Source organism: Lissotriton helveticus, chromosome 1_1 (genome assembly GCF_964261635.1).
Source record: "Lissotriton helveticus chromosome 1_1, aLisHel1.1, whole genome shotgun sequence".
In the NCBI taxonomy this organism is placed as follows: Eukaryota; Metazoa; Chordata; class Amphibia; order Caudata; family Salamandridae; genus Lissotriton; species Lissotriton helveticus.
This window is the reverse complement of record NC_136057.1, coordinates 1432497845-1432516802: the sequence shown is the minus strand read 5'-3', so window position 1 is coordinate 1432516802 and position 18958 is coordinate 1432497845. Positions and strand designations below refer to the sequence as shown.

Below are 18958 nucleotides of genomic sequence, written 5' to 3'. Positions count from 1 at the left end.
TTAAAAATGTATATATTACATCACTACATTATTTACAATTTACCCCAATAGAATATATAATTAAGTTCATAAAAATATGTCTCCCTAGAGATGTCATCAGTGATGTCCCTGACCATGTGATGAGTGCTGTAATATGTGAGGTCATACGCAGTATATTGCGGGGGCGGGAGTTATAGTTAGCTCAGCAAATTATAATTGCTGAATTTCTCTTGTTTTTTTCAAGTGCAATTTCAGCAGAACTATAACGTCCCTGTAACCTTTGTTTTTTTTCAGTGAATTTCTACTTTTTAAAAAATTCTATTACCTAAATAGAACGTCCCTGTACCCTTTGTTTTTTTCAGTGAATTTCTAGGGTTTTTCAAATGCAAATTCCTAACTATAATGTCCCTGTAACCTTTGTTTTTTTTTGTGAATTTCTAGTTTTTTTTAAGTTCTATTTCTTAATTGTAATATCCATTTTTTTAAATGAGCCTCTAAGAATTTTGTATTTTCTTTCTATAATTGTATATTGTATATTATTTTTATGATTTAACACTAATTTTTTGATTTGGTATGTGTTTATCAGAAAGTACATTAATAACTGGTTTTATTTTTAAGGATAGTTGGCATAACATGGTTGCATTTACTGTGGAGAATCTGTGATCGGCAAATGTATTTCACTTGCTGAGAAATACACTTAAAGACATTTTTTTAAAACAGAGCCACTCAAGAGGCCAAAAGTCTGTTATTTTTTTTGCCAGATATATATTTTTTTAATTTTTAAAATCACGATCATGTCGTGTAATCACAAAACAAAAGCAAACATTCAATGACTACTACCACATTAAAAAATGTTAACTTAAAAAATGTATTCACACTATTACAATACACACTTTACTAATCACATCACTGCTTTAAAAACATATTTGTACACATATATTTGTAGCAACTTAAAAAAACCTATGTTGGAACTCTCCATCCCTTTTTCGTGATTACATCTAGCGTAGCGATGACTCCGATAACCGCGATGATCACACCTTTTTTAGGGGGTGAAAAATAAAAACATGCACACATCTTACAGTATTTTAGACACTAGGGGGTATTTCAACCTTTGCGAATCGCAAAAGGCTTTTTTAGCATTTTTTGAAATGTATCACAAAATCACAAAATAAGGAATCTCAAAAATTTGCGATTCCTTATTTTGCTTAAGCATTTAAGGAATCGCAAATTTTGCGATTCCTTAAATGCGATGTATGTTGGTTTTAGAAATTGCAAATTTATGTTAAGAAATCGCAAATTACCACCAACTTGTAATTGGTGGTAACTTGCGATTTCATTTAAAAATGCCCTATTTGGCATTTGTGAAGGTGGCATGGGACGCACATACGTATGTGCGCCATATGCACACACATGTAAATTTCAGGGGTGCAGCAGGGTGTCTTTGAGACACCCCTGCACCCTTGAGATTATTCTCAATTTGCAAATTCGCAAAGTGCGATTCGCAAATTAAGAAATATTTCACAATCATTCCTATGGGCCCCCTGGCCCATAGGAATGCATGGGAAATTATTCCTTAATTGCGAATTCGCAAATTGCAAATTCGCAAATAAGGAAGACAAAGAAATCACTAATAAATAGCGATTTTCTACATACATTCCATTTTGCGATTTCTAAATAGCGATTCCTTAAAAATTGCTAATTAGAAATCGCAAAATGGAATCTTGATACATCTACCCCTAGGGGTTTGTTACTGCACTGTTTAAAGTCATATTTTTGTAGGTAGTTTGCATAAAAACAGCCAGTTAAACAAATTTTCTGTTTTCACATTGACGCCGGATGTCACGATATCGGTAGCCGCGATCACCACAAATACGTTGACAAAGCAAATGTAAACATTCAATAGCCACCACCACATTCAAAACTTATAACTGCAAAATGAATTATAACCAACACACTAAACACATTACTATCTAAACGACTGTATAATAGCATGTACAACTCCCTTTATATCTCAATAGTACAGTGCATAATGTTTTCAGTGTAATCTATGACTACATGCACCACTGTACTACTAAGTTTCTCAATCACTGTATAAGTACTTGATGGGATCTGTGAGACGATGCATCAGTCTATCAACACTTCTGTAACAAAATGCGTGACTGCCTCAGTACATCTATCAGTGGGTGCATCAGTGTCACAATGGGTCTGTGTTTGGTTGCGTAAGCCGCTCACTCAAATCTGTGAGCAGGTGCATGAGTGCCTTTTTTGCATTTGTCAGTAAGTATATAACTGTCTGACTGGATCTGGGAGTAGATACATGAGTGTCTAAGTGGGTGTCTGAATGGGTGAGGTGCATGAGTGTCTGAGTGGAGAAATATGGCGGCAGCAGGCTGACTGCCGTAGTGCTCCGCTCTGACCCGCTATGAGTGCCACAGATCTCTCTCCGCGCTTGTTTGTTTCCTACGCATTTTGAAAGCTGTACTAGAGAACAAATGAATTGCAACTTTGGATAAAGGACCAAGGGGCTAAAAAAACATCTTTTACCCGTCACCTGCATACTCGGTCGACGAGGCTTCTCGCTTTTCACCTCTTAACCGTCCCGCTCTGGCCCCGCCTTGATGTGTGTGTATCCCGGCGGAGAGGCGGTGAACTCCGAGGCTGATTGCAGGGAGCGCCCAGCGAGAAAGCAGCGAGCGCCAGAGCGGCTGCATTGGAGTCAGGCCGCCCTGGAGCTCCGGAGGAACAGGCATTTATGGAGTCTCCGCAGAGACTCCCACACGAGTCAAACTTGAGAGAGAGCATTAGCTTCTAGTGCTTGTGCTGACTCCGGCGCTAGTCTCTTCAAAACGGGGGCAAACGCAAGACAACCAGCAAGTGGACGGCAGGCAGAGGTCGAGGCGGACACCATATCTGAGGTAAAGGGGAAGGAAGGTGGGAGCAAGGCGATAGCTTCTGAATCTACCCCTTGGCATATGAAAGCGGCTGAGAACATGAAAGCAAATCAGAGCCAGAGCAAAGGTTTGGCTAAAGGTCTGGGGAAAGCAAAGAGCCCCCGCAAAAGGAGGGGCAAAGGGGGGGTGCTGTCCTCAGCAGAGAGATATGTTAGGGAATCAGTAAGGGAAGAGTCAGAAACCTTAATAGCCCCAGTTGGTACCGGGGCTGGGGTGCCCTTCCAAGCCCTCACTCAATTACCCTCTGACTTAAACTTAGAAAAAACATCTTCGTATCTCTCAGTAGAGGTGAAGGCCAAGAGGGGTAGAAAGTGTAGCAAGGCTGTAAAAACTCCCACTGCTCCAGCCCCAAAAATTACTCCCTCGCTGCGCTCTTACTTTAAAGCGCCCCCACAGGTACTAGAAATAGGTCAAGACCGTCTATCGAAAGACAATAATTTAATTGTGCCAATTACCGAGCACGGCAAAATGGCATCACTGGTGCAAAATCTAGAGCCAGTTCTCTCCAGCGGATCTGTGGTTCAGTCACTAGTTACAGATTCCGATGCTCTACTGTGCCTCGGTGAGGAAGAAAGCCTACTAACTCCAACTATCTCAGACATATTTAGCAGTCAAGAGGATGCCCCAGGACCAGTTCATGAGGTTGATATACTAGCGGCTAGATCAACCCACGTTGATGCCCAGACTCCCTCACTCTCCCTAGTTGATAACAGGAGTAAAGGACATCAAACAGCAACAGAAATGAGCAATATCGAGTATAGTGTGGAAACTAATGTGTTACCCCTCTCGGAGTCCCTTTCGGCCTCTAGTTCTGCCGCTGGTGGTCTCGACCTTAGTTCTGAGGAAAGTGGGGGCTTGGATCCTAGCTCTACGTCCATCTCTGTAGCCTCACTGCAGCAGATGTTTGCAGCATTATCAGCCGAGATAAAGCGTTGCTTTGAGGAGTCTGCCTCCAATCAAAGAGATATAAGAAGTTTTTGCGAGTCCCTGGATGAAAAAATTGTCGGTCTCTCGACAAGAACTCAAGCCTTAGAAGAGACTGTGGGGCAAATCTCTATGCGTGCAGAGAGCGTCCAGGACGATATAGTGAAACTGAAAAGAGAAGATTTGGCCCTATCAGAAAGAATGGAGGTGATGGAGAACAATGCCAGACGATGCAACATTCGTATCTTAAATGTCCCGGAAGGCAGCGAAGGAACAGATATTAAGGGTTTTATAATCTTGCTGTTAAAAGAGTCACTCAACCTACAACATTCCAGCGAAGATCTTGCAATGGATATACAACGCATCCACAGGGCTCCATTCAGGCGAAATCCACAGAGAACCAAGCCGAGAAAAATCCTCGTGAACTTCAACACGTATAGTCTGAAAGAGCAAATCTTGAACCTCGCCTTAAAACAAAAATCCTTAGTAGGCAAAGGATTCAACTTTCAGGTTCGCTCGGACTTGTCTAGATGTACCCTTGATAAACAGTGGGAGCTGGGCAGAAGAATGGAGGCTTTTCGAAGGTTGGGTGCTACGGTGCAGATGGGCTTTCCAGCATCCCTTAAAATAATGCATGACAACAAAATGCATAATATACGATCAGTTCAGGCTGCAGACGAGCTATTACTGTCTTTAGGTAATAGGAAGGAGAAAGGGCCAGCTGACTAGGGCAATAGGTAGATTCCATCCCAATATGATCAATAAGTCTTCTTTGTAGTATCTCCAATTTCAAAAGGCTTAGGCCTTACGTGGCTACGGAAAAAGTAACAAATAAATAAACCTAAAAAAAAAAAAAAAAAGAAAATGGGTAAACCTTTAGTTTAGGTTTGGAATGGAAATAAATCAAGTAACCATACCAAATGCACTAGGATGTAAAAGCAAAGCAAAAAAAAAAAAAAAAAAAAAGAAACAAATAAATAAATAAATAAATAAACTAAAAAAAAAAAAAGAGGGGCGAACAAGTAAACAACATAAATTAGAGGCACTTATGGGGGGGCTGGGAAGAGCTGGGGCACTTACTTCCGGATCTCCGGATAGTGAGTACAAGGGTTTCTCATGGGAGGGGGGTGGTTCGGGAGGTCACTGGGGGGTGAAGGGATGGGACAAAAAGGGAAGAAAAAATGTATCCTCGAATAAGCTCCAATCAATGTATATCATGGAATTTATTTTTATTTTCTGGCAGATAAACAGGATATTATATAATCTGGCAACATTTTCCACTAATATCTACTCCAAGAGCCATGAGTAAGCTTAAGATTTTCTCTTGGAATGTCAATGGTCTCCGCACCAAACCCCGAGCAAATAAAATTTTGCAGTACTTGCGAGATGTTGATGCGGGAATCATTGTACTCCAGGAGACACACTTAACTGAGAGTGAAATGTTGGAGTTAGTCAAGAAGAATAGGTGGCTAGATACATCAGTCTCTACCTCTCAATCACTGAACATAAGGGGCATGTCTATTCTGATCAAAAAATCTCAGAACATGAAAATTGTACAGCAAAAAGCGGACACTGGAGGGAGATGGGCCATTGCAGTGGTTGAGATAGGAGGCGCATCCTTTACATTGGTCGGCTACTATGGGCCGAATCGCGACGATCCAACGGCATTAGAGTCTTTATTTTTTCACCTCTTACAGTTTCCAGAACCAGTTATAATTACTGGGGACTTTAACATCGTGTTGAATCCTTCATTAGACAAGTCACCAACAAGTAGACAGCAGACTCTCTCAAAATCCAGGAATTGCTTACTTGGGTGTATGAACCAATACGGCTACGTTGATATATGGAGGGTTAGAGAAGGGCAGAAGCAAGGGGTTTCATTTAGGAACCTTAAGTATCGACATCGGTCGAGGATAGATTTCATCCTAATCAGCCGGGCCATGGTCGATTCCGTAAAGAACGTAGACTATATCCCTTCACACCTCTCTGACCACTCTGCTATGAAGCTGGAACTTGAGTGGGGGGATAAGCCCCCTACTCGGTCGTGGTCTTTTGATAGATCCCTCTTCACCTCATTGGAGGATATAGAGTTTACTCAAACAGAAGCACGGGAGTTTTTTGCAATCAACATTGGTTCAGCTCCACTTGGGGTAGTCTGGGATGCCTTTAAGTGTTCATTAAGAGGGATAATAAAAAATAGGACTGTATACAGAAAAAGGCAGTATATGAATCAGGTGTCCTCTATCGAAGCAAGTATGACAGCAATACAGATAGACATTGATAACTGTAGAGTAGACGATAGTCATGATTTAACCCCGAAACTTACAAAATTGGCAGAATTGAAAAACGAGCTGTCAACTGTTCTAGATAAGCGTATTTTGCAGAGATGGGAGTCGAGCAAACTATCTCATTTTCAATACGGGGAGGGGGCTAGCAGGTTGTTAGCATGGAAAATAAAATCCGACCGGGTACGAAATCACATTGACTCGGTTACAACAGATAGATGTACTTTCACAAAAGATGTTGACATTAGGGAAACTTTTAAGGATTTCTTCCAGGCAATATATCAGGTAGACCTCAGTGTCACACCTGAAAACATTACCAGCTGGCTAGAAGATATTTCACTACCGTCTTTGTCGGTTGCACAGAGCAATTTCTTAGAAAATGAAATAACTCAGACTGAGGTGGAGCAGGCCATAAGGGGAGCTAAGGGAGGCAAGGCCGCAGGAATGGACGGCCTACCGTCTGAAATGTATAAAAACTTGATATCAGAGGTGTCTCCCGTCCTGGTGACCTTGTTTAATCAGATATTGAGGGAAGGAGAGGCCCCTCCAGTTTCCTGTGACATTGCCTCAATAACTCTCATCTTGAAGCCAGGAAAGCCCCCATCTGACTGCGGTTCATATCGACCGATATCAATTTTGAACGCCGATTACAAGATTCTGGCGACTATATTGGCCAAAAGGCTCAGTCAGGTAGCCCCGGAAATTTTGCATCCTAACCAAAAAGGTTTTATAAAGGGGAGGCAGCTATATGAGCTAATTTATGATCTTGTGAGCGCTATAGATGTGGCTACCAAGGAAGCTTTGCCCCTTTCGGTTCTCACGTTGGACGGCACCAAGGCCTTCGACAGGGTAAATTGGGTGTACCTGTCGGAGGCCTTGCGAAAATTTAACGTGGGGAACAAATTTCGTAGAGTAATAAATCTGCTTTACTGAAGACCATCAGCTTCAATATTGATCAATGGGGGCCTATCCGAGCCATTCAGGGTAACGAGGGGTACGAGACAGGGCTGCCCCCTGTCTCCCTATTATTCGACTTATATATTGAGCCATTCGCACAAAAACTGAGAGAAAACACACTAATAAAACCTTTGTGTTTTGCGATTGGGTCAAAAAAGTGGCACTCTACGCAGACGACATCATGATTTTCTCACCAGACATCAACACTGCGTTCCCAGAGGTTATAGATTTAGCCCTGGAATTTGGAAGTGTTTCTGGATATGAGGTGAATGCCTCTAAAACCGAGTCAATGTCATGGAATGTCAACTTAAATAGTCATAAAGAAACATCAAGAGCTAATTTGCGGTACCTGGGGATCAATATAGTCAAAGATATAAATCTGATAGCCTCCTCAAACTTTACTAAAGTTGCAGCGCAGTGCCGTAAATTGATGAGAACATGGGCACACCTCCCTCTTACCATCTTGGGGAAGGTGAATCTTGTAAAAATGTCTATTCTGTCAAAGGTTTCTTTCTTATTTAATTCAATTCCGCTTTTTTTTTACCCTAAATTAATTTCAAAGCTACAGAGTGAGATATCTTCTTTCATCTGGAATAATAAGAATCCAAGAATTCCTTGGAAAAAGATAAGGCGTCAAAGGGAGAAGGGCGGGTTGGCAGGCCCCGATCTCCATCTTTATGCATGGGCATTTCAGCTATCACACACACGCATGCTTTTAAAAATTCCAACCGAGACTGGCGTGGGCCTTATATTTTCCACCTTGCTGAACTGTGAGAGAGTTGGTCTGGGCAGTTTTTTGTTTAAATTCGGAGACCCTAAATATTTTAAAAAAGTAAAGCTGAAGGTGCTACAGGGGATGGCCAACACATGGTATAAGGTGAGGCAGTCGATTAAACTAGGCTATCACTCAAGCAGAGCTCCTCTATGGGATCTACCTGCCCCCCCGACCTGGGCTGAAGATCTATTAGCACTACCTTTGAAAGAGGCCAGAATTGAATCCTGGGGCGACTTGTTTATGGACGGATCCCTATTACCATGGAACTACTTGGTTAATAAAGTTGGGCCTAGACTCTCAAAATTTAAATATCTACAAATCGCAAGTTGGGCTCATGCATCCCGTACACAATCTTCGCGGAATAGTAGCCTACCTATAGGGGGAGGATGCGAGTTAGAGGCGTGTCTAATAGATAAACCCCCTGCAAAGAAGGAGATCTCGCTTTGGTACAATATGATTCTGGAGGAAGTAGATGGCAAATTTTGTCTCCCAACGCTACTGTGGGCTGAGTCATTCCCAGGAAAAGATGTGGAAGAACTCTGGACAACTTCATGTAGGATGTTGTGGGACTTGGTCAAACCAGCTTGGCTCCGAAGGAACCACTTATTTACAATACATAGGGCCTACTATTCCCCGCAGAGGCTGTCAAAATTTTCCCTGACAGGCCCGGTCTCCTGCCCAAGATGCGGATTGCGGGCAGCGTCTGACGTTCATATGTTCTTTGAATGTCCACAAATTACCCCCTTTTGGGATGCCATAAGCAGTAAACTATCTTCAATACTGGACTCTCGATCTCGATAGACTTGGGCCTAATCATTTTTGGTCTGAGTGGGAAGTCCCGCAACGCTGCCTCCAACTTAGTGTTTTATTTCATACTGGCGGCGCGTAGGGAAATTTGCAGACATTGGAAAGACGCCTTGCCACCTACTTTCTATGAATGGCGCTCTTCAATCCTCCAGATTTCAAAACTCGATCTGGCAAGGGAAGGGAATCAGGGAAGGAGAGCCTTCTGGAACCTACTGGTGTGCTAACTCTTGAGCCTGGGTTTTTTTTTTCTTTTTTTCCCCAGGTCCAATGATTAATGCTGACATAGCTCACCTTTTGGTTCCGTGGCAGTATGCTACGGTTCTCTTGGCGCCTTGGTATCTCTGGCACTATCGACCAATAAAAATAGCCCTCACGCGAGAGATCCGCGGCTTGCCAGCATTTACTGTTGGGATTTGGCCGCCATCCTTCCTATGTTATCCCTGCCAGCTAACACTGAGACAGTATTGAGGCATTGCCCGATCTTCTGCTCTGTGGCAGTTTTTGTTTTGATAGATTGGAGCTATGAATGCAAATGAGGTAAAAAAAAAAAAAAAAAAAGAGTGTCTGAGTGGATCTGTGAGTGTGTGCATGAGTCTCTCAGTGGATCTATGGCTAGCAGTGTGAGTGTCTGAGTGCTTCTGTCAGTGGGTTTGTGGGTCTATGAATGCGACTGTGCATGGGTACATGAGTCTCTGAATGTATAACTAATGGGGTGCAAACATCTCTCAGTGGGACAATGAGTGGCTGTGTGAGTGACTGTATGGGTGTATGAGTGTCTCAATGGGTCTGTGAGTGAGAGCATAAGTCTCTGAGTGGGTGAGTGAATGGGTACATGTATATCCGAGTTAGTTTCTGCGTGGGTATGTGAGTTTCTGACTATATGAGTGACTGACTGAGACCATAAGTCTCTGAGATGGTCTGTTACTGAGTGTGGGAGTGACTGTATAGGTGTGTAAGTGGGTATATGAGTGTCTCAGTGTATTAGTGTGAAAATATGTGAGTGGGTCTGTAAGTAGGGGCATGCGTCTCTGACTAGGTCTGTACATGGGTGTGTCACTTCATGAGTAAGTCTGTAAGTAACTGAATGGGTATGTGAGTGAATGCATGAATATCTGAGTGGGTATGTGCCTGTGTGTGAGAGGATATGTGAATGGGTGTATAAGTGTTTGAGTGAGTTTGTGATTGCGTACATGAGTACTTGACAGTGCCCTGCGAGTGTGTACAATTATTTATATATTTTTATATTTTTACCAATATTCGCAATGAAGTCCCCATGATGGTAATCGGGGGCCATGGTGGCGGTAGCAGCATTCTCGCGAATATCACATCCAATTAAATAAATACATTTTGGACACATAACTTGTGTCACTAACACATCCATTTCTCAAGCATGGGGTCAGAGTATCTCCACACTGACCCCTTATGTTACCTTTCACACACATTTTCAGCCCTGGGAACCATTCCCAGACGATAAAAAAACTGTCACAACTTTCTGTTCAGGTTGCTTCCAGGCAATCAGAGCACTCCGGTTCGTGCATGCATTTGCAAATAATCGCAAAACCATCGCAAAATATCCGCAACCAGAGATATCACTATAATTTTCAACTCACATTTCTCAAAAACTACGGGGGCGTGGCTTGGCCGGCTGCAAGACGGCCGCACTTTAAGTGGGCTCTGCCGGCCAAGCGCTTTCATCCATCACAATCCTGCAGACATCGCATCACTAACTGCACTACGTTGCTGATCCCCCACCTCCGGGGAGCACCCTACACCTACCTGGCCGATTCCGGCGCTTCTACGGGAATTCTCGGCTGAGTTGCCCCCCTTGTGGCTGGCGCCGGACTCCTGTGCTGTGGGCTGACTGCGCCTCTGTCGGGCCTGAGGCTCCCGGCCGACGGCTCAGCTGCGGGGCTGCTGCCTGACTTCATCGTCCGACCCCCGACTTCCGCGGTGAGTCGCGCATCTGCCCCCGGGGGGATCGCCGGTGGGGGCCAGGGCCGCCTGCTGTGTGGCCCGGCTGTGTGTTGCTGCAGCCCTGCGGCGGCCTAGTTGCTCCATCCCGGCCCCGGGTGGGTGTGGCGCTGCCGGGGCGGATTGGTGTCACTACAACGCATGCTTTTACCACGCATGCCTTTACAACGCGGTTTTTACCACGCAGTCCATTACAACGCATAATGCTTTTAGGCGCTGGATAGTGAATTATTTAATTTACTATTCCAACTCCAGTCCCCGTGGATAGCAGGGAAGGTGTTGGATAGTATATTAAATACATTCCCTATCCTAGAGCGCCCCCCAGCGCATTGCATTGTAATGGTTTGCGTGGTAAAAGTTGCGATGTAATGGTAGTGCGTTGTAAAAAATTCGTTGTAACCGTGCTACACCGCCGGGGCACGGCTACAGGAACAGTGGGCCCTCCTTGTCTCCCCCGCTGGTTGCCTCCCCCTCGATCAATGTCGGCTCTCACGATCGGGTGAGTCGGGGACTGCTTGCCACGGTCATCTCGCTGCCTGGGGTGCCCTGTGGCGAGGCCTAGCCTGGGTCTGCCGGCCTTTCCTGACGCCTTGCTCCAAGGCTTGCTCCTGGGAGGGGGCGGAGTGAGGATCGCTGCCTCTCCATCGTGACATCCCTGTGAGCCAGCCTGTCTGACGGGGGGCCATGGTGGGCACCCTGGTGTTTTGTGGCTGAACCGTGTGGCTGCTCCGTCCCTGGAAGAACCCTTGCAGTTCTGCTGCTCTGCGCCTCCCGCGCTGGTCGCTGCTGGTCCTGGTCGTGTGGCTGCGGGTGACCCACCACACTCACCTCAGTCTGTTCCTGCTCTGGGGGCATTATCTCACCACCTGTGGGCCTGGTCTTAGTGAACCCTCTCCATTGCTGACTGGGGCTGGCCGGCTGCTGCCTTCTGCTTGGGTGCTGGAGCGCTCGGCCCCTCGCTGACTCTACGGCTTATGCGGGGCAGCCCTGGACCCGCTGAGACACTACTGCCGCCCTGACTGCGTTCTCACCCCCTTTTGTACCACTTTGTTCGCCATAAGTTGGCAGGGTATGCCCAGACGTGAGTCCCTTGCTCACTTTGCCACTGGATTCAAGCAAGCCAGGCTGAAGACGGCTGAAATGCCAGAAACTGGTCCTCGGAAGCTTGTTTCCGGTCCAGGGAAGGCATGGCTTGGCAGTTCGGGCTGGACTGTTCCCATGAGGCACAGGGTCAGACTGATTTGCATATGGCCATGTCTGAACTGGAGTGGCAGAGTGGGCTAAAGAACGGTGATGGATTAAACCCAGATCTGGTGACTGGGTGTGAGTGTTTGATTGGTTCAGATGCTCCGTCCATCACCTCCCCCTTTTGTACCACTTTGTTCGCCATAAGTTGGCAGTGTATGCTCAGACGTGAGTCCCTTGCTCACTTTGCCACTGGATTCAAGCAAGCCGGGCTGAAGACAGCTGAAATGGCAGTAACCGGTCCTCGGAAGCTTGTTTACGGTCCAGGGAAGGCATGGCTTGGCAGTTCGGGCTGGACTGTTCCCATGAGGCACAGGGTCACACTGATTTGCATATGGCCATGTCTGAACTGGGGTGGCAGAGTGGGCTAAAGAACGGTGATGGATTAAACCCAGATCTGGTGACTGGGTGTGAGTGTTTGATTGGTTCAGATGCTCCGTCCATCACCACCCCCTTTTGTACTGCTTTTTCACTGGAGCTGCCCACACTGGCCTGCGAGGAGTCGACGTGGCAGCACCTGCATTCCCTTCCTTGTCTGCCACCCCTGGCCATGGTTTACAATTGGATTTGTCTGCATCCTACCTTCCGCTCTTGCCTGTAATCTGGCCGCGTCTGCCTGTCATGGTCCCACTTTGCAGTGTGTAGCTGTCGGCCGTCATCGTTGGAGTGTGGCTGCTTTGCTTGACTGCCGATTGTGTGGTGGTCTGTCATCCAGGCTTCACGTTGGTACTTACCTCTTGACTACTGTAGTGGCGCCCCTTGACGCCTGGTTTTATTTTGAGGGGTGCGTCCTGGTCGGCTGACGGTGTACCCCGCTCCTCAATCCGCTGCACGCTTTCTTTGGTGGCCTGCTTGCCTGGAGTTCGGGGTGGGGCTGCCTCAGCTCTTTATGCCGCCTGCCCGGGCCATCCTGGTCACTTCTGGACATTTCCCGCTTCCTCCTCGCTGCTCCCGGGGGTGCCTCTGATATACCCCCAGTAAAGATCCTGGATGTAATCCTTCCACCGTGCGCTCCCTCCTGCCGCTTGCTATTGAGGCTGCTGCGTTGCTGATACTTATACATCCATCTGGGCTGTCACTGGCTGGCTGAGACGTCTTATCATGGGGAAGAGCGCTCCTAAACAGCCCAAGATAGCTTTCGAGCTGCGCAGATCTTCCCGCCAGGACGTTGCGGGCGCCGAGGGTGCAGACTCTGCTGGTAGTATGTAGGTCCCCCCGTCCCGAGAGGACGATCTCAAGGCCATCATGCTGGAAGTCAAATCCACGGTGACGGGTATTGCTGCTCAGCTGGACCAACTCTCGGCCCGCCTGGACAAGGTGAAGTCCCGGGTGGACTCCCATGACAATCATTTATTGCATGTGAAAACCAGGGTCTTGGAGGACGCTGCCACCCAGGACCGGCAGAAGTTGTTACAGATGAACAAGATCCTCGCCATAATCCGGGACAAGAATGAGGACTTGGAGGCCTGCTCCCAGAGGTGTAACCTACGCATTACTGGCCTCCTGGAATCCACAAATATTTCCAGGATGGAGGACTTCGTGGAGCAGTTTTTTAGGGAGTTGTTTGGTGAAGTCCTGTCCACCGTCTTCATCGTTGAGCGAGCTCACCGCTCTCTGGGCCCCCGCCCTGGTCCCGGACTGCCCCCGAGTCCTATTATAGCTAAGATCTTGAATTACCGGGACCGGGAGGCCATCCTCCGGGCGGCACGTGACAGGGGTGCCATCACCCACCAGGGCAACGCACTGTCCTTTTACCCTGCCTATACCCTTGCAGTGCAAGCCGCTCGGAGAGAATTCCTCCCTGCCAAACGCCTTCTTCTTAAGCCTGAGGTCTCCTACTCACTGGCCTACCCGGCGAAGCTAAGGGTCCGCCAGGGGTTGAAAATGCTTGTTTTTCAAGGCCCCTAGAGAGGCCCTGGCGTTTGCTAAAAGACTGGACAAAGATGCCCGCTCTTCTCTGTCTAAGTCTCAACCTGATGGGTCTGGCCGCCTCAGCGATAATGACTGAGTAGTGCACTCCTCACTGAACATTTGCTTGTTACCCTTTTTCAATGATGTCTGACGATTATTTTGCTTGGCCACCCTGCTCCTCTGCTGGTGTGTATGCTTAGCCCTGCCATGCCCCCACGGGATGATTCCCTCCTTTCCCACCGTTCCTCTGTTTCCTGGTTGTGGGTTCCTGGGGTGGGAGGGGGGGTTAACTCAGCCTGATTGGGGGGTTGAAGTGGGTGTGAGGTGGTTGGGGATAGTGAATTGGGGGTTGTTCTGTTGGGGAGGGTGGAGGGGGGGGGTTGTGGGAAGTTTGTTTCCTCTATTGAGGATGTGGCTTCAGATCGCCGCTGAGCCAATGTTCTACTCTGATTCTGAGTGCTTATCCATCGCGGCTGTGTTGGGTTTAAGGTGGTCCTGGTTAGCCGCTGTTTTGTTTCTTGATGTTAATATCGAATGTTTTCTTATTAACACTGTACTGTGCGTATTGCCATGGTTATCCTTGCTCTACCTGCTAGGTCAATCTCCTCCGTGCCTCTTAGCATACATTGTCTTTGCTTGCTGGTCATGGGTTGAAGGTCTACCTGTTGCTCCACTGGCCCCTACCCCCCTTCACCATGCCTCATTCTCCCTGGTCCATCACACGCTCTGCACGCGCTGCCTGCGGTTGTTCCGCATACTCTGGACCTCACCTGTCAACTCCTTGCTAGTGCACCCTCCTTCCCCTGCCCGGGCTATGGCCCCCCTTTTTGCCCGGTCCTCTGGCATCTGCTTCCCCCACACGCATGGGTTGGTTGCCCCCCGGTCTCATTGCCTCGGCCCCAAGGGTTTGTTCTGCCTCCCTCCGTGGCCCACCGGTGGGCTGTGTGGTGAACCTACTCGTTCAATCCCCCCATGACTGAGGTAGTGTGCTGGTCCAGGAATATCCGGGGCTTGAATGATCATCGTAAAGCCCGTTTAATCCTCTCTCACCTGCAGCGACACAGTGTGGATATTTGTCTCTTGCAGGAGATGCACCTGCTGCCCTGGACTACTTCTAGGCTGCGATCCCTGTATTGGGGGGAAACCCACTCCGCCACCTACTCTTCCTACGCCAGAGGGGTTTCAGTTTTGGTAAGGCGGGACCTTCCTTGGCAGACTATGAGAGTGATCCAGGACCCGGAGGGTAGATATGTGATTATCAATGGTGTGCTCTTTGCACAGCCAGTTACACTGGCCGCGGTCTATGGCCCCAATTGTGATGATGCAGAATTTTTCACACACGTATGGCATCTTATCTCTTCCTGTGGACCTGCTGCCATTCTCTGGGGGGGGGGGGCTTCAATATTGCTATTTCTACCTCCTTAGACAGTTCGGACCCTCCTCGTCTCACCCGCGTGCTACAGCATCTCTCGTATCCATCCTCTCCGACAATGCTCTTTACGATGCCTGGCGCCACTCCCATCCCATGGTGAAGGAGGGCACCTGCTTCACTGGAGCCCGGGGTTGCTGGTCGTGCATCGACTTTTGGTTGACCACACCGGACGCCCGGTCCTGGCTTATAGACGCGGCGCACATGGCTCGGACCTTTTCTGATCATGCGCCAGTTCAGATTCGCATTCGCCCTCCTCTCTCTCCACGCCGGGCCTTCACCTGGCGCCTCCCTCCTAATGCCCTTCGCAATATCGTTTTTTGTGCAGACATCCAGACAGCGATCACTAATTATTTTGATCTCAACCTGGGCCCTGTAGACTCTGCGTCCACCCTCTGGGAGGGATTTAAAGTCGTCATTCGGGGTGAATGTATTTCTAAGCAGGCCGTGGTGCTTCGCTCTATCCGCGCCACTTTGGCGAAGCTTGAGGTGGAGATTCGAAACTTGGAGGCTGCCCAGGTGGCCTGCCCCAGTTCTCAGACGCTGGCCCTTCTACGTAAAAAACACACTGAATTTTCGGAGGAAGCTGGACGTGAACTGTCCTTTCTGGGCAGGGAGGGTCGGGCGCGTTGCTTTGGTGAAGGGGATCGCCCGGGTCGCACACTCGCCAACCTTCTTCGTCCTCCGCGTGCTACTTCATATGTTATGACCCTGTGTGATGGTGGCACCGGTAGGACCACTTCCCCGGTTGAAATTCAATCTCGCTTTCTTGACTTCTACTCCCGGCTCTACTCTGCTGGTCCTCACCTGCCAAGTGCGGATTTCGGTCAATATTTCGATTCTATTGCGCTAGTTTGGCTGGAGGACTACTACCGCTAATTCCTTGACGAACCGTTCTCCAGGGAAGAGATACTGTCCGCCATCTGCAGTCTCCCTGGGGACAAGGCCCCCGGACTCGACGGTCTCCCTGCCACATTTTATAAAACTTATGCTGACATACTGGTGCCACACCTTTCTGCAATGTACAACGATTCACTGGACAATGGCTCTTTCCCACCTTCGCTTCGTGAGGCGTTGATAACTCTACTTCTGAAACCCGATAAACCTGCGGATAGTCATGATTCATACCGTCCCCTTTCCTTAATTAACATTGACAACAAAATCTTTGCCAAACTGATCGCTTCCTGGTTACTCTTACTCAAGCCCACCATTGCCCTCCCCGACCAATCAGGGTTTATCCCGGGTAGAGCTACCTTGCACAACCTCCGCACCATCTTTTCGGTTCTCACCAAATAACCCCAAGTTACCGGCCGTAGCCGCCTTACTTGACGCTACGAAGGCGTTCGACGCGCTGGAGTGGCCCTTCTTGTTTTATGTCCTGCCGCGTATGGGCTTCAGGGACATCTTTCTTTGCAAGGTTAAACTCCTTTACACCAGCCCCACAGCGCGCCTCCGTGTCAACAGCCAGATCTCTGACCCTATTCCCATCGCAAGAGGCACACGCCAGGGGTGCCGGCTGTCGCCTATGCTTTTTGCCGTGGCCATGGAGCCCCTGGTCGCCAGATTGCGACAGCACCACACTCATAGAGGCATCGGGTTCTCTTCCCATTCGCTGCTAGTATCTATGTACGAGGACAATATCACGCTGTACATTCGCCATCCTCAGGAGAACCTTAGTCCTTTGGTCCTAGAAATCATTCGTTTTGGTGGGCTGTCCGGGATACAGGTGAACTGGGGCAAGTCGGTTCTGTTTCCCTTGACTGACGCCACTCTTCCCTTCACACCCGATTTTCCTTTCGTGTGGGCCTCTGGCCCCACGCGCTATTTGGGTATTTGGATCAGCAGAGATCTAGACGAGCTCTCGAGATCGAACTTTGGATGTGCCGTGTACTGGTTGGAGTCCAGGATTCCATCATGGAGCTGACTCCCGCTATCTCTGGCAGGCCGGATCGCAATTGCTAAAACGGTTGTCCTCCCTAAATTCCTTTACCTGTTTCTAAATATTCCCATTCCTCTTAACTCCCATTTCTTCTGTAAATTACGCTCCTTAATAATTACACTGGTCTGGGCGGTTAAACAGCCAAGAGTCGCTTATGACATCCTTACTCTGCCCAAGGCCGCTGGCGGGATGGGCGCGCCTGACTTCCAGCTTTACGCCTTCTGTGCTCAGGCTAGTTTTCTGCACTATTGGATCCATCCCTCTCCTTATCAGCCACATTTTGCGGTGGAGGCGGATGTAGTGTCTCCCTGGCCCCTCTCCACGGCTCTGTTCGCACCGGCGGAGCGTCCCCGGACTGAGATCGACACGGTTGCGACGCTACGTTGGGCCTGGTCAGGCCTGCACTGGTTTTCTGTCACTTCCATCCTCTCCCCTAACTCTATGCCCATTGTAGATCACCCGGATTTCCCCTCACTCCAGGTGTCCAGTTCGTGTCCAGTTCGTCCGTAAGGCATCAAGGCCTATTGACGATCGCGGATCTTTACCTGGAGAGCACCTTTTACACTCTCCCTGACGCCCCAGGACTACCGGATATGCTTCTCTATTCTCAGTTGCATGCCACCTGTCGGAAGTTGCACCCTACCTTTCCTCAGCCCCCACCCGCCATGCCTGCTCTCGACTTCATTTACACTTCCTCACCCCACGTAAACTCGTGACTCAACTTTATGCGCTCACTTTGGCTTCCGCCCCCCATCTCGATCGTGCTCGGGTGGCATGGAGTACGGATCTCGGCACCGATATTTTGCCCATCTTGCTTGGCTCTGTCCTAAGGTGTCGGATTTCTGGCAGTCGGTGTGTTCCGCAATTTCTGATATTACTGGTGCGGTGGTGAGTCCGGATCCCTCTCTGTGCCTCCTAGGTTTCGTCAAGCCCTGCCCTGATGCCTCCCGCCGTCTCATCGCGATGCTGCTGGTTCTGGCCAGGCATAGGGTGGCCATGTGTTGGGGCCGTCGCCCCGCTCCAAGGTTGAGAGTTGGTTGGAGGACGCTTCTCGGTGTCAGACCCTTCTATCGGAATTTTGGAATTTAATGCCTGCTAGGTCCTGGCCTGGTGACATCTGGGGCCCTCTGGTTGCCTATTTGCTTTCCCGTCCCCATTCCAGCGGTGCTGCCTCTCCCGCGCTCCCTGCCGGCCTTGGGTCCGTGGCGGCCGCCGGTGTTGGTTAGCTGCCTGCCCCCCTTGCCCTGTCACGTCCACTTTCTTTCCCCTATCCGCCTGTTCCCTTCTGCTGTTTCGACCTCTGTCGCGCCCCCAGGAGTGGGGTGGAATCACGGGGGGGCTGGAGGCGAGAAGATGTTTTGAAAATGTTTTTTAAGGATGCTTACAGGTCTCAACAGCTGTCCTTCCTGAGTATTGCACTGATTGACTTGTCTAATAATGCATGTATAACAGGACTTGGATACTGCATGTTGTACTGTGTCTGCTTTGAATTTGTTTCAATAAAGGTTTTAAATTTTTTTTTAAAAGATGTCAGTCATGCTTTTGGATAACACATATGAATGTGAACCAAGAGCATTGCATATCTGAGCTGGTCACCCTGTTGCCAGACTCATCTATAATGTCTTTCCCTTCAACTGACCAGAATGGTGGACATTTATGAATGTTTATTTTTTTCAGCCATTATTACCAAACTGCAGTATATAGATTAAAAAAAAAACAATTACATTTCTCAAAAACTACTGAACAGATATACACAAAATAAGCAAAAGGAACTTACTTGAACAA

The 18958-nt window shown here is 48.2% G+C and overlaps 1 protein-coding gene across 2 annotated transcripts in view; it reads right to left on the bottom strand.

Moving 5' to 3' along the window:
• LOC144826880 (A.superbus venom factor 1-like) overlaps positions 1-18958 on the bottom strand; it is a 1649148-nt gene that overhangs the window by 1078563 nt on the left and 551627 nt on the right. The gene's annotated exons all lie outside the window — the stretch shown is intronic.